At 37.3% G+C, this 12,715-nt stretch overlaps 1 protein-coding gene across 5 annotated transcripts in view; it reads right to left on the reverse strand.

Annotated features, from left to right (window-relative positions):
- Positions 1-12,715, reverse strand: part of Tle4 (TLE family member 4, transcriptional corepressor) — a 142,502-nt gene that overhangs the window by 70,972 nt on the left and 58,815 nt on the right. The gene's annotated exons all lie outside the window — the stretch shown is intronic.

Below are 12,715 nucleotides of genomic sequence, written 5' to 3' on the forward strand. Positions count from 1 at the left end.
ATGCCTCTTTGAAAAGTATTCCATGGTTTTAAAAACAATAACCACTCTCCAAATAAAAGCAGCTCAGATTTCATCCCACTCAGATTTTCCATAAAACTAGTATCCATTTGACTATGCACTACTATACAACGGCAAGGGAGCTTTGGCTGAAGTACTAGCCGATTGAGTGTTTGCTCCAAATTTCCATGTATTATTATTATTACCACCGATAGTCATCACCAGCATACACATGTACTCAATAAATCTGTTTCTGTGTGTGTTGAAATTCTCTCCATACTTCTATTCTAACCTCCTTGGGAAGGGAATGCCTCACCCTGATTATACTCAATCAATAACCAACTGTACGTGCTCTAGCACTGCCTCTGAATTCTGATGGCACTTGAGGCCAAATCACATAAATAACACTCAAGAACCCAAGAAAATAAAGAGATTTGTATAGGGATAGCTAGATGAAAATACATTAGTTACAAGTTTATTCATAGAGCTATTTCTTTTTTAAAAAATCTCAAATTACTAGAGATTTCTTATTCTTAGTATGTATCAAATAGATTATCAACTAAGGTCATCACCATCCTATAAACAGATGAATATTGGGCTTCCAATGATATGAAGTTCAAAATTTACAATACAATCAGAAGAAAGCTAGCTGGTTCTACTATATTTTTCATTTATAACAATTTAAAAATAAACAACTACAATCTAAAATAAGGAAGATCCATAGTATCATGATAAAACTAAGGAGCTTGGTACCTCGTCACATAAAACTTATGGGCTTATTTTTATTGATGAGCTTTTTATTTTTCATATAAATTTCAAATTTCTTAAAGAGAACTACCACCAAACTTTCCTTAAACAAATGAACTCCAGATACTCAGTCATGACTGCATATCCAAAGCTTTTATTGTTTCTAGTGAATATATGGAATTCCCATTTACTCTTTGCCTAGCTTCCACTACTAACATTAATGCCATATATAATGTTTTACCAAATTTATCAAACTAGAAAAATTCACACCGGCACATCACTGTCACCCAAGCTACCAACCAACCGAGACCCTGCTTACCCGACCCCAATGTACCTTTTCTGCTCCAGAATTCAGACCGTGATAGACTATGGGCATTTAAAGATGTTACATCCCACTTCTGTTTTTAAAAATCCCTTAAAGATTTTAGGCATGATTACAATCAAGTATAGTCCTACTGATAAATAGCACCTGGTTTGAATAGATTTAGAGAGGAAAACAAACTGAAAAAGGCTACCATAAACTCATGGCACAAATCTCTCATCCCTACAAAATGTCTAAACAATAAAAATATATTCATCATGGTTTTCTCCACAATGGAATGGTTTTTATTTAAGTGTTTTAAAATATAAAACTACAAGTAAAATATTAAATATAGCATGTCATTAAAATGTGTACGACAAAACGTAGATATTCCAAAATATTCCAGTGACTCTCACAGCAGAAAAACAGGCTCCTTTCTGACTTTAGTACCCATTTTTTAAAAGTTTGTTTCCAAGTTCTCACCATAAGACCTGACCTAGAACTACAGCCAGCATTAGATACCATCTTCTTTAAGAGTTAAATTTTAAAAAGAATCTACATTATGGCTTCTTCCCGACAAAGCAGAATGTGTGGAAAGGAGTAAGCTTTCTGCAGCTACTATCCATGACCACCTTGTAAAACCATGAGTCCACAATCCTTTCATCCCTGCCCACCTGTGCTTACTGCAAAGTAGGTTTCCTGCTTTATCCTCCCTCTCCTTTAAACGATTAAAAGAAGGGCTATGTGGATACAGAATGCTGACAGATTTGCTATCAAAGTAATTACCGCTCTGAAAAATAAAAACCAACAAGCTAATATTAATAGCTGGACATGGTGGCACACGCCTTTAATCCCAGCACTCGGGAGGGAGGCAGAGGCAGGCGGATTTCTGAGTTGGAGGCCAGCCTGGTCTACAAAGTGTTTTCCAGGACAGCCAGGGCTGTACAAAGAAACCCTGTCTCGAAAAACCAAAAAACCAAATAACAAAACAAAACAAAACAAAAAAAAAAAAAACAAAAAAACCCTAGCAGCAAGGTGGCACACAAAGCCTTGCTGTGTGCAATCAATTCTGTTAATTGTATTTTACTGGCTATTCCTTAATAAACAACTATTCCCATATAATCTCAAGTTCAGAAAGAAGAGCAGAATTCAATTTTACATGTGTTCTCTATTAGTAAAAGGGAGGATTTTTTTTTTTTAAAATCAAAGGTCCTCAACTATTTGATCACCAGGACTTGACTAGCCAAAAATGAAACAGGAGCTAACTAGGGTAGAATAGCTACCACACACTGCCCCAGGAATTCTGCCCATCCCAAGATCATTACTCCACCCTTCATTATCTACCAAAATCTCAAAGTTCTCAAACACTATGCCCACATATTGGTTCCTACCCCCTAACTCCCTCTTATCTTGCTTTTTCAAAAGCAAAGCAAAGGGAACAGAGTAAAAGGTGTGTGGGACTCGGGGGAGCTTTGTTAGAGGGCAAGAAATCTATCCAGACAAACTGTATCAGAACAACGAACTCACTGGCAATAAGGATACAGCCTCACAGCATCTTAAAATACAGCTATAAATCACTGCAACATAGTGTTTATTGTTTGTTTAATCTTCACAAATCCTTCCTTGTTAACCTGAGAAAACAAATGGAAGTACAGACATTTCGTGTAAAAGACTAAAGGTGTACAGAGGCCACTGGCTCCAAAGAACACACCTATCCTACCAGCTACTCACAGAGCATAAACTGATCTAATCTAATGAAATGATCTGATCTAGCTAGAAGAAATTATACCAGGAAGGAAAGGCAGACTGAAACAGACTTAAGGAGCCAGAAGGAAGCACCATGCTGGACAGAAGTAATCTAAGTGAACGGTGAGGAAAAAAATGTTTTAGTACAAACAGCACTGTTAACCCAGATCATAACTACAAGGCTGGGATAAATCTGAGAAAGAAGTTTATTCAAGAAGCAGTCCAAGGAAGTGCACAAGTATCAGTCACCTGATGTTCCCAAGCTTGTTTCCTATGCAAATGTGGGACCGTCACAACATCTACCTCCCAAAGTAGCTGTGAATACTATACCTGTTACTATTACTTAAAACAGGTTATCTATACCCTCTCAAAATACACACACACACACACACACACACACACACACACACACACACGGTGTATCAATTCTTTTCTATTGCTATCATAAGGCCACCAAAGGAGGGAAGCTCTTTTTTATAAGATATTAACTTAAAATGAAAATTACCTTTTCATTCTTAATTCAAAACATATAATAAAATTATGGAGTACAAAGTTGTTAAACAGGTTATTCAGTGTCAGGAATCACTTCATAGATTAGTTAGGTTCTCTATAATGTGATAAATAGAAATATATAACGTCACTTTGGTAGTATTCCTACTTAAAACAAAACCCTTAACCTGATTTGAACCTTGAAAAAATTAGAAATAAACAAATCCAGAATACAGAAGATTACACAAGACAAGTCTAAAGTCTTTGAAATGTAAACAAAATGTCCAGCAAAGTGGTTTGGGGTCTGTTTCAAAGACAAGAAGAATAAAGAGAGATGGAGATGGAAAGAACAGTGAGATATATGAACCCTGTATTGGAGAAAAACGCCACAAAGAAAAAGAGTTAACAGAAATGCTGAAGGACATTCTATAGGCAGTTGGACAAAGAGGACAATACACTCTCACACGGGCCAAAGGATATGTTAACTGCACTGTTCCAACAGTCTTGTCTACTGAAGACACATATTTAAGTATTAATGGTGAAATACTCTCACTTTTGAGATGTACTTCAAGAAAACGAGAGGAGGCTTCTGCACTTAACCAATGCTTACTACACTGAGCGATGGGGTTCTAGGACAACATTTCATTCTAGCTATATATAGGTAGCAAAGGTGTTACAGTTGGACATCCACGTGTGTATATCAGAATGGAAGATGGTATCACCTCAGGTACAAGGAGCAGCTTGCTTCTGTAGGATTTCTTAATTCTACCTGTGGCCAGGAGACCCTTCCCTTTTAGCCCCTCTCTTTACTTCTGCTTGAAAATTTCATATTCCTCATCCATCTCCTTAACCTGCTATTCTAGCCCAACATGGTGCCTGTGTCGTTTCCCAAACAATTAGGGGGGTTTATTAACCTTCCCACTGGAAAGTAGGTTGCCGATTTTCTCTCCCCCTTAATTGTTTAAGCTTTACTAGGGAATCTAATTCTAAGCAAATAATGAAGGTATAAAGTATTCAAAAAAAATTAACTGACTTTTCTATTTTATGAGTTTTAGTTACTGAAGTCATCAAGTGAAAGGATTGTGATGAGATAGCTTTCTGTAGTTACTTGAACAATCTTAAAATGGCAACATTTTAAAAAACTTAAATATTTCATGTTCCCTGAATTTGAGAGGTAGAAGGAACCCTAGATGCTATCTCTAGTTATGTTGATTTTCAACAATTTGACAGCTTATATTTGCTTCACCTTTGTGTATTCTGCATATATGTACACACATATATATATATGAAAACAAATAAAACTTTACTCAGATTACTCATATCAAAAAGAGTAAGCATTTTTAATTTAGCACAAATACATATACATATTAAACAAATACTATGTGTACACTATGTTTTCTATTCTGTATCTTTGGTTTGTTTGGTTTTTTTTTTTCGAGACAGGGTTTCTCTGTGTAGCCCTGGCTGTCCTAGAACTCACTCTGTAGACCAGGCTGGCCTCGAAATCAGAAATCCGCCTGCCTCTGCCTCCCGAGTGCCGGGATTAAAGGCGTGCGCCACCACGCCCGGCCAAACCTTTTAAAAAGTTTCAAGAGTGAACATCTTGAGTTTTTCTTAAGAGGGTAGCGGGTAGCTCTTACTCCTATAAGGTCAACAACACTTTTTAAGTTTGAGTATTACTCTTATCTCAAAGTATTTGCTACTCATAAGCAACATAGAAACACAAGACAAGAAAATAGAACCACAAAAAAAGGAACAAAGCTTACTATGAGACAATGGCATAATTTCAAGGAAAGAACTATTCGAACCATAAGGCAACTCCTCTGACTTCTAACTCAATTTCTCCCTGACCCTTGGCCTTGTCCTCCTCTCCCTCAGTCACCTGCTTCCTCAGCCATGGCTTACAATTAGCTAGCAACCACCAATCCTTAATAAGCACTACCGTCTCTAACTCCCTAGACAATATATGGGAAAACTTCACTATAGACTCCCAATTAGCAAATTTTGAATAAACTCTGCACTGTTCTATAATGTCATTTTCTTGGCCGGCCAGCTCCCAAATAACAACATGGAGACATTTTATTAATTATGAAAGTTTGTTCCTGACTTAACGGACCCTCAACTAACTGTCCCCCCACATGGCTTGTTAGTTACCTCTTCTGTTCCCACGCTCAGTTTCTGGCTGACTGATGAATCTCTCTGATCAACAGGCAAATCAGACTCTTTCCCAGAGTTCTATCTCTCCCTAGAAGTTCCGCCCTTCCTGTCCTGCCTCTTGGCCAGTCAGCTCTTTATTACATCAATTACAAGCTGTTGGATAGTGAGTTTACAAGATATGATGCAGTCATGTGAATAACAATACCAAAATGGGTTCTGCACTCAACTTTTTGTGACAGAGAAATCAAATCAGCATTATGAATAGTACTAAGGAAATCTTTACCTAGTGCACAAACAGATCATGCCAACAATGTCTCTTTAACTTGTAGGGACATAAACATTCTGTGTACATATATTCCATAATGTTTTACTATTTCATATTTGTTTTTGTTGTTACTTTTATTACATAGTCTGCATAGGATCAAACATCATTTGCCTTATGAGCACCTTTCCATCTAAATATAAGAAACTTTTATTTTACTGGTGGTATTTACATATATATTTCAGCTTTTGATTCTTACATGTAAGAGTAACATCAGCAGATAAGAAGCACGGTATGGATCAAGATAATGCAACCAAGCTATAAAGGTGACATAAATCAGATAATTTGTGCTAACTAATTTAGTATGTACATCAGTCACATTCATCCCACTTCCCTCCCAACACTGAGCCTGAGACACCTTAATGATGTCTTGGAAGTTAAAGACAATAAATATGCTCTCTGTAAAAGGGGGAGCAGTCATGAACAAATAAAGGATGATGGCGCTCTGACAAACAGTAGAAGTAGAAAACCCAGTTCTGCCCCTTCCTCCTTGTATAACCAACCGCCTACAGAAGTTACTTCTAGATTCCAAGTTGTATTTCAATATTATAAAGTTATGTGACTATGTCTCATGTAAAAATTAAACAAAACATATAAGTGCTTATTAGCATAGTGCTTGAAACAAAAAACAAATCCAGAAAATTTCTGAGGTAAAGAATAAAAGCCTAGAAATGTAATAAAATCTAGAGAGATAACTAAAGTAAAAAAGAAGCCTAAATTTTAAAATAACAATTCCATAATCATTAAAGTAGGATTGTAATGTTAAATTAGACAAATTGGTGGCTATCAGCTCCAGCCTTGAATTTTATAGAAAAGAAACCTTAAATGACATTACTAAGATCTGACACTGTGGTTTGTATATTCCCTACTAGTCTACACTTCCTCTCTACCTGGGCTCAGTGCTGTAGAGGAAAAAAAGTCAGGTAACAGTTCAAAATATAGAACATCTATAGATTTACTAATTATTATAAGCCATATTACTTTTGAAAAATAGTGCTCAATATTTGTTTTACAAACATTTATTGAAAAAATGAGATACCCAATGCTTTGGCACCGTGGCTATAAAAGTGAACAAGACAAGAGACACACAAATCAATACTAAGTGCTATGAAGAAAATACAAGAGGCTAATGGCACAGAGACCAAAGGGAAAGAAAGGCTGCCAGCCAGAAAGACCTTTCCTGAGGCAAGGCCATCTGAATCAACATTTGAAGAAAAGCACTAAGAAAGACCTTTCCTGAGGCAAGGCCATCTGAATCAACATTTGAAGAAAAGCACTAAGAAAGCTTAGGACATGAAGAGGGCACCGTAGAGGAAAGAAGACCTGCTACACAACCTCAACAAGAACATGCTGGGAGCTGCTTATCAACTGTTAAATTGGGAGGAGGGGAGGAGTCTGAAGGCACTGCGAGATACTCAATTTCCCATAGAAATTTTCCTATGCAAAAAGGTCAATGACCGCCAGGCGTGGTGGCGCATGCCTTTAGTCCCAGCACTCAGGAGGCAGAGGCAGGCAGATTTCTGAGTTCGGGGCCAGCCTGGTCTACAAAGTGAGTTCCAAGACAGCCAGGTCCATACAGAGAAACCCTGTCTCGAACCTCCTCCCCCCAATCCCCCTCCCAAAAAGTCAATGACCAGAAAATTTTAAACAAAGGAGCAATGAGATCTGATTTACATTTTAAACAAAGATCACTGAAGCCATGGTCCATAAATTAAAATAAAGGAATAACAATAACAACCAACACCACCCAAAACCTAAAAATCCCATCATTATTAGAAAGCAGCTATGAAGGACTGGAGCAGCAAAGATAGGAATTATATTACACAGCACTTTTAACAAAAGGTTTGTATATTCAGCAAAGAAAATAAAGCCCACCACCATAACAAGAACAAATGGGGTCATGAACTAAAACTCCTCAAAGAAAATAATAGGAAAAACTATTTGTAATGAGTTAAATATTACTTAGAGACAAAACTAAAGTAAAAACCACACATGAAAAAAACAATTATCAAACTGGAATTGCCTCAATTTTGAAAAAATAAAAGTGTGCACTTAACCATAGCAGCTCCTGACTGTTACTGCCAAGGCAGGATATGTGTTTGAGGTTATCTGGATACAGGTGCATCCTCAGTGAATATATGTGACAAAAACATAAAATATTTATATCTAGGATATTAAATGGCATCCAAAACTTATAAATTACTAGAGAAAAAAGGTAAAGATTTCATTAGACATTTAGATAACAGAGTTAGCAACACACATAAAAAGACAACATCATTGTGGTGGTTTGACTATACTAGCCTCCTAGGGAGTGGCACTATTGGGAGGTGTGGCCTTGTTGGAAGAAGTGTGTAACTGTGGGGGTGGACTTTGAGACTCCTCTCTAGCTGCTTGTAAGTTAGTTTTCTCTGGTCTGCCTTTTGGATCAAGATACTCTCAGTTTCTCCAATCCCAAGTCTGCCTAGGCGCTGCCATGCTCCTTGATGATAATGGATCTAACCCCCAAACCTATAAGCCAGCCATAATTAAATGTTGTCCTTTATAGAGTTGCCTTAGTCATGGTGTCTTTTCACATCAATGGAAACCCTAACTAAGACAATCATTAACATTTATGAAAAAACAAAATAGAAATGCATAGTGAGTACTACCAACTTTTTAAAAAGCTGTTATCTCAAGTGTTGGTGAGGATAAAGAGCAAAGGCTCTCTAGACCTATCAGCAAGACAGCAGAACAACAGGGCCACTGTGGAAAACAGTCTAGCACTTACAAACTGAAACACACTCAGCATATCACTTTCACTTTTAGGTAATTACCCAGAAGAAATGAGACATTCACTTTCAAAAATGTGGATGTGACTATTTCTTATAGTACTATTCTCAATCACTCAGAATTGAAGACAATTCCTTTGTCCCCTGAAAACTGACTGAATAGGCAGACTGGACTACATTCACAATGGGGAATCACTCAGCAATACATGGGGACCCTCAGTATGGACAAAGGCAAGTACATGGCCAAGTCTCCAAGGTCTTATGTTCAAGGAAGAGGCATTTAAAAGGCTATACAATAACAAGTCCACTTGTAGTACATTCTCCAACAACCTCACTTTGAGAAAACCAACTTTTATTCCAGAGGGAATGCAAAAGGAAAAGAAACTATCTACAAAAAGAAAAAAGGGGAATGAAGGGTAGGGGAGAGCTCATTCCCTGCTGACTGTGGTAGCAGCTCTGCAGCTATATTCAGCTATCAAAATCCGTACACCACACTAAATCTTAAAAGAACATTAAAAGTCAGTAACGAACGTATATTTTTGAATTCTTAATTCCAGACATCTAAAAACTTTATCTACAAATATAAGAAGAATACATGAGTATTTTTAATTCTCATTAATGTTTACAGTCTCATTTTTATCTTGTTTTAAGAGCCTTCCAAACAATTTTTTTGAAACTAAAATATGCAGGGCTGGAGAAATGGATCATTGGTAAGACCAATCATTACTCCTGCAGAGGATCCATGTTCAATTCCCAGCACCTACATGATGGCCCACTATTATCCATAACTCCAATTCAAGAGGATCTGATGTTCTCTTCTAACCTCAGTGGGCACCAGGCATTTATATGGTGCAACAGAAACATGCAGACAAAATGTTCATATACATAAAATAAATAAGCCTGAAAATTTTAAAAATACTTATCTTTAAAGAAAGAAAATAGGGCAGAATGGTGGTGATAAAAAAAAAAAAAAATTCTGGGCAGTGGTGGTGCATGCTTTTAATCGCAACACTTGGGAGGCAGAGGCAGGTGGATTTCTGAGTTCGAGGCCAGCCTGGTCTACAGCATGAGTTCCAGGACAGCCAGGGCTACACTGAGAAACCCTGTCTGGAAAAAGCAAAAATTAATTAATTAGTTAAGATGTGTTAAAGTAGATTTGGGCAGTAAAATGTAATACCAGAAAACTTACAACTCCCAAATCCTAAGTAAGATGGGTGTAATTTGAGGGTTCACCTCAAATGAAAATACTGAACAGGGTATTATGAAGGCATCAGAACAACTGCTGAATTGAGGAACAGAAATATGTGGCAACTAACTTATCTAATCTTTTTTATCTAATCTTTTCACAAAAATCTTTAAGACAGCATTGATGACACAAATGCACTTTTTGGTAGAAGAAACCTAAAATTGGTTTCTTAGGAATTCTGAGTGTTCAGACTAAAAGTCCTTACACCTTTCCCAAAGTCCCAAGAGTCATGCACAATCAGTAACGCTTGTTTCAGGTGAGCAAGTCTCTCCCTTAGAACCCATGTTTGTTCTACCCTATCAATTTTTTGAGGTATACAAAAGCCAGGCTGAGCCCACAAGCAATCTGAATGGCAACTGGTGATGCTGCATGGAGAAATAACACAAGAAATTAACAGAGAAAAGTGGAAGACCAAAATATATACATACACATATACGCACACACACAAAATGTAGATATACATATATTATGTATATGAAATAAAGAGATTAAGAATTCAGAACTGCCAACCTACAAGCTAATTTGAGCAAACCTGCTTTCTCTGTGTAATAGTGAACCCAGTCTATGCACAGGTTAGCAAATCTAGTAGCTTTGCTTCCAGTGGAGTCCCAGGGCCCACCTGGCCTTAAGCTTCATTGGTTACTCAACCCTAGACAATTTCTATAACTCTGGTGAGACTGGGCTCATTTCAAAGTGAGCTCTATACATGTAGTTATTAGTAGAAAGAAGGAAGGGAGGGAGGGAAAGAAGGAAGGAAGGAAAGAAGGAATGAAGGAAGGAAAGTTCCTCCTTAAACAGAAAAAATAAGTAGTATTTCCGGTTACCAACAGTTTGGAGAGAAGATAAATTGACTGGTTTTCTAATTGAGAAGCTTTCCAATAAAAATTAATTGAATACACACCACAAGCAACAAATCAGAAATCATACCCCTAACATAGAAAGTTTGTGAGCTCTGAAGTGAAAAATGAACTTAAAAATATTTAAATATATGAGAGCCTTTGTTACAAGAGAAATCAAAGCCTCTTAAGAGTCTCAGCAAACTGCATCACAAAGATTGAATTATGACTACATCACTCAATACTGTAGTTCCTTTTCCAAGGGGGGAAAAGAGAGTGAGAATCAACATAAACTACTTGAACTACTTAATGCAAAAGTGCTGTAGTTTTAGGCATCATCACAGCTCACATATAAGCTGTGCCCTATAAGTGCCTAAGGCCCAGGGACATCTACACAGTGCCCTTTCCCCAGCACAACCCACAACCAAGCTTCTTAAACTGTGGGTGAAAAACAAACAAACAAAAGGCCACAATAAAATGTTTCTAAAAGCAATGACCCAAATTTAAAATGCATTATGGACCTGAGGTGTTTCTGGCACTGCTCTCCTGTACTGTGTGGCATGGAAATGCATTGCAGCCTTGATTTTAAATCATCAAGTCATACACCACCAGTAAAGACCACCTAAAACACGTCATCTCATACTTGAGATTGTTGTATGCTACAAATTGCAGTGTTTTACTATACATACAAACTTTTTTGCTCCTATAAAAACATAATGGTCTAATTAATTATAGAAAATAAAGATTTTAAATATCTTCCTATTCTTCCTTATCATGAATATCTCTAATTGTACTACATTAGAATGTTTAATTTTAACATTTGCTGTTGGAGTTGCTGACTCAAGTTCACAAATAATCACCAAGTGAACTTTGCTTAGAATTAGGACAGATTCCAATAGTTCTGGAAGTGCCCCTACGCTGTTCACTTTGTTCTGTTGATGTGAAGTGGGGTTGCGAGTACCGAGTATTATAAAATCAGAATACTGATCAACTCTGAAACACTCTGAACTGCCCTACACCATATATTATCAAATACTCAGCCAATATTTATCTCATTAGTATGCAAATATTCTTTCATCTTACTAATTAGTAAAACTATATACATACATTACATTCACACAGCACCGAAGAACTACTTTATGGTGAATTTCTTCATGACTTATAATCAGTAAATGCTTTATTTGTGTATCTATATCCAGAACTACATAAACATACCTTCAATGAAAGGGGTTGATATAGTTTAGGAAGTCTTGGTCTCCACCCAGAGACTGCCCCACCTGGGGATCCATCCCATAAACAACCACTAAACCAGACACTATTGTGGATGCCAACAAGAGCTTGCTGACAGGAGCCTGATACAGCTGTCTCCTGAGAGGCTCTGCCAATGCCTGACAATATAGAAGTGGATGCTCACAGCCATCCATTGGACTGAGCACAGGGTCCCCAATGAAGGAGCTAGAGAAAGTACCCAAGGAGCTGAAGGGGTTTGCAGCCCAACAGGAGGAACAACAATATGAACTAACCAGTACCCCCAAAGCTACCTGGGACTAAAGCCACCAATCAAAGAAAACATGGTGGAACTCATGGCTCTAGCTGCATATTTGGCAGAGGATGGCCTAGTCTGTCACCAATGGGAGGAGAGATCCTTGGTCCTGTTAAGGTTCTATGCCACAGTACAGGGGACTGGCAGGGCCAGGAAGTGGGTGGGTTGGGGAGAAGGGTGAGTGTGGAGGGGATAGGGGATTTTCAGAGGGGAAACTAGGAAAGGGGATAACATTTGAAATATAAATAAAGAAAATATCTAATAAAAAAAGATAATGAGAAAATTTTATTTTATACAATTAAAAGAAAAAAGTCTTGGCCTCCAAAGCCTTTAAGGTCCAGGAGGAATACTATTCAGTGAAGGCAAGAACAAGGTGAAATAGCAATCTCTGAGACAACACATATCTACTTTATAGCTCATTTTAAAGTTTCATATCATATGCAATAGAAAGTAACAATAGTAAAGAGTAAAGAGAAAAACAAAATGACTGGCCATAGGTTTGCTTATATTTTAAAAGTAACTTAAGTTGTAAATGCTGAGCTGTTAAAGACTGTTTACACATA

The sequence above is a fragment of the Mus caroli genome, chromosome 19 (genome assembly GCF_900094665.2).
Source record: "Mus caroli chromosome 19, CAROLI_EIJ_v1.1, whole genome shotgun sequence".
NCBI classification, from domain to species: domain Eukaryota; kingdom Metazoa; phylum Chordata; class Mammalia; order Rodentia; family Muridae; genus Mus; species Mus caroli.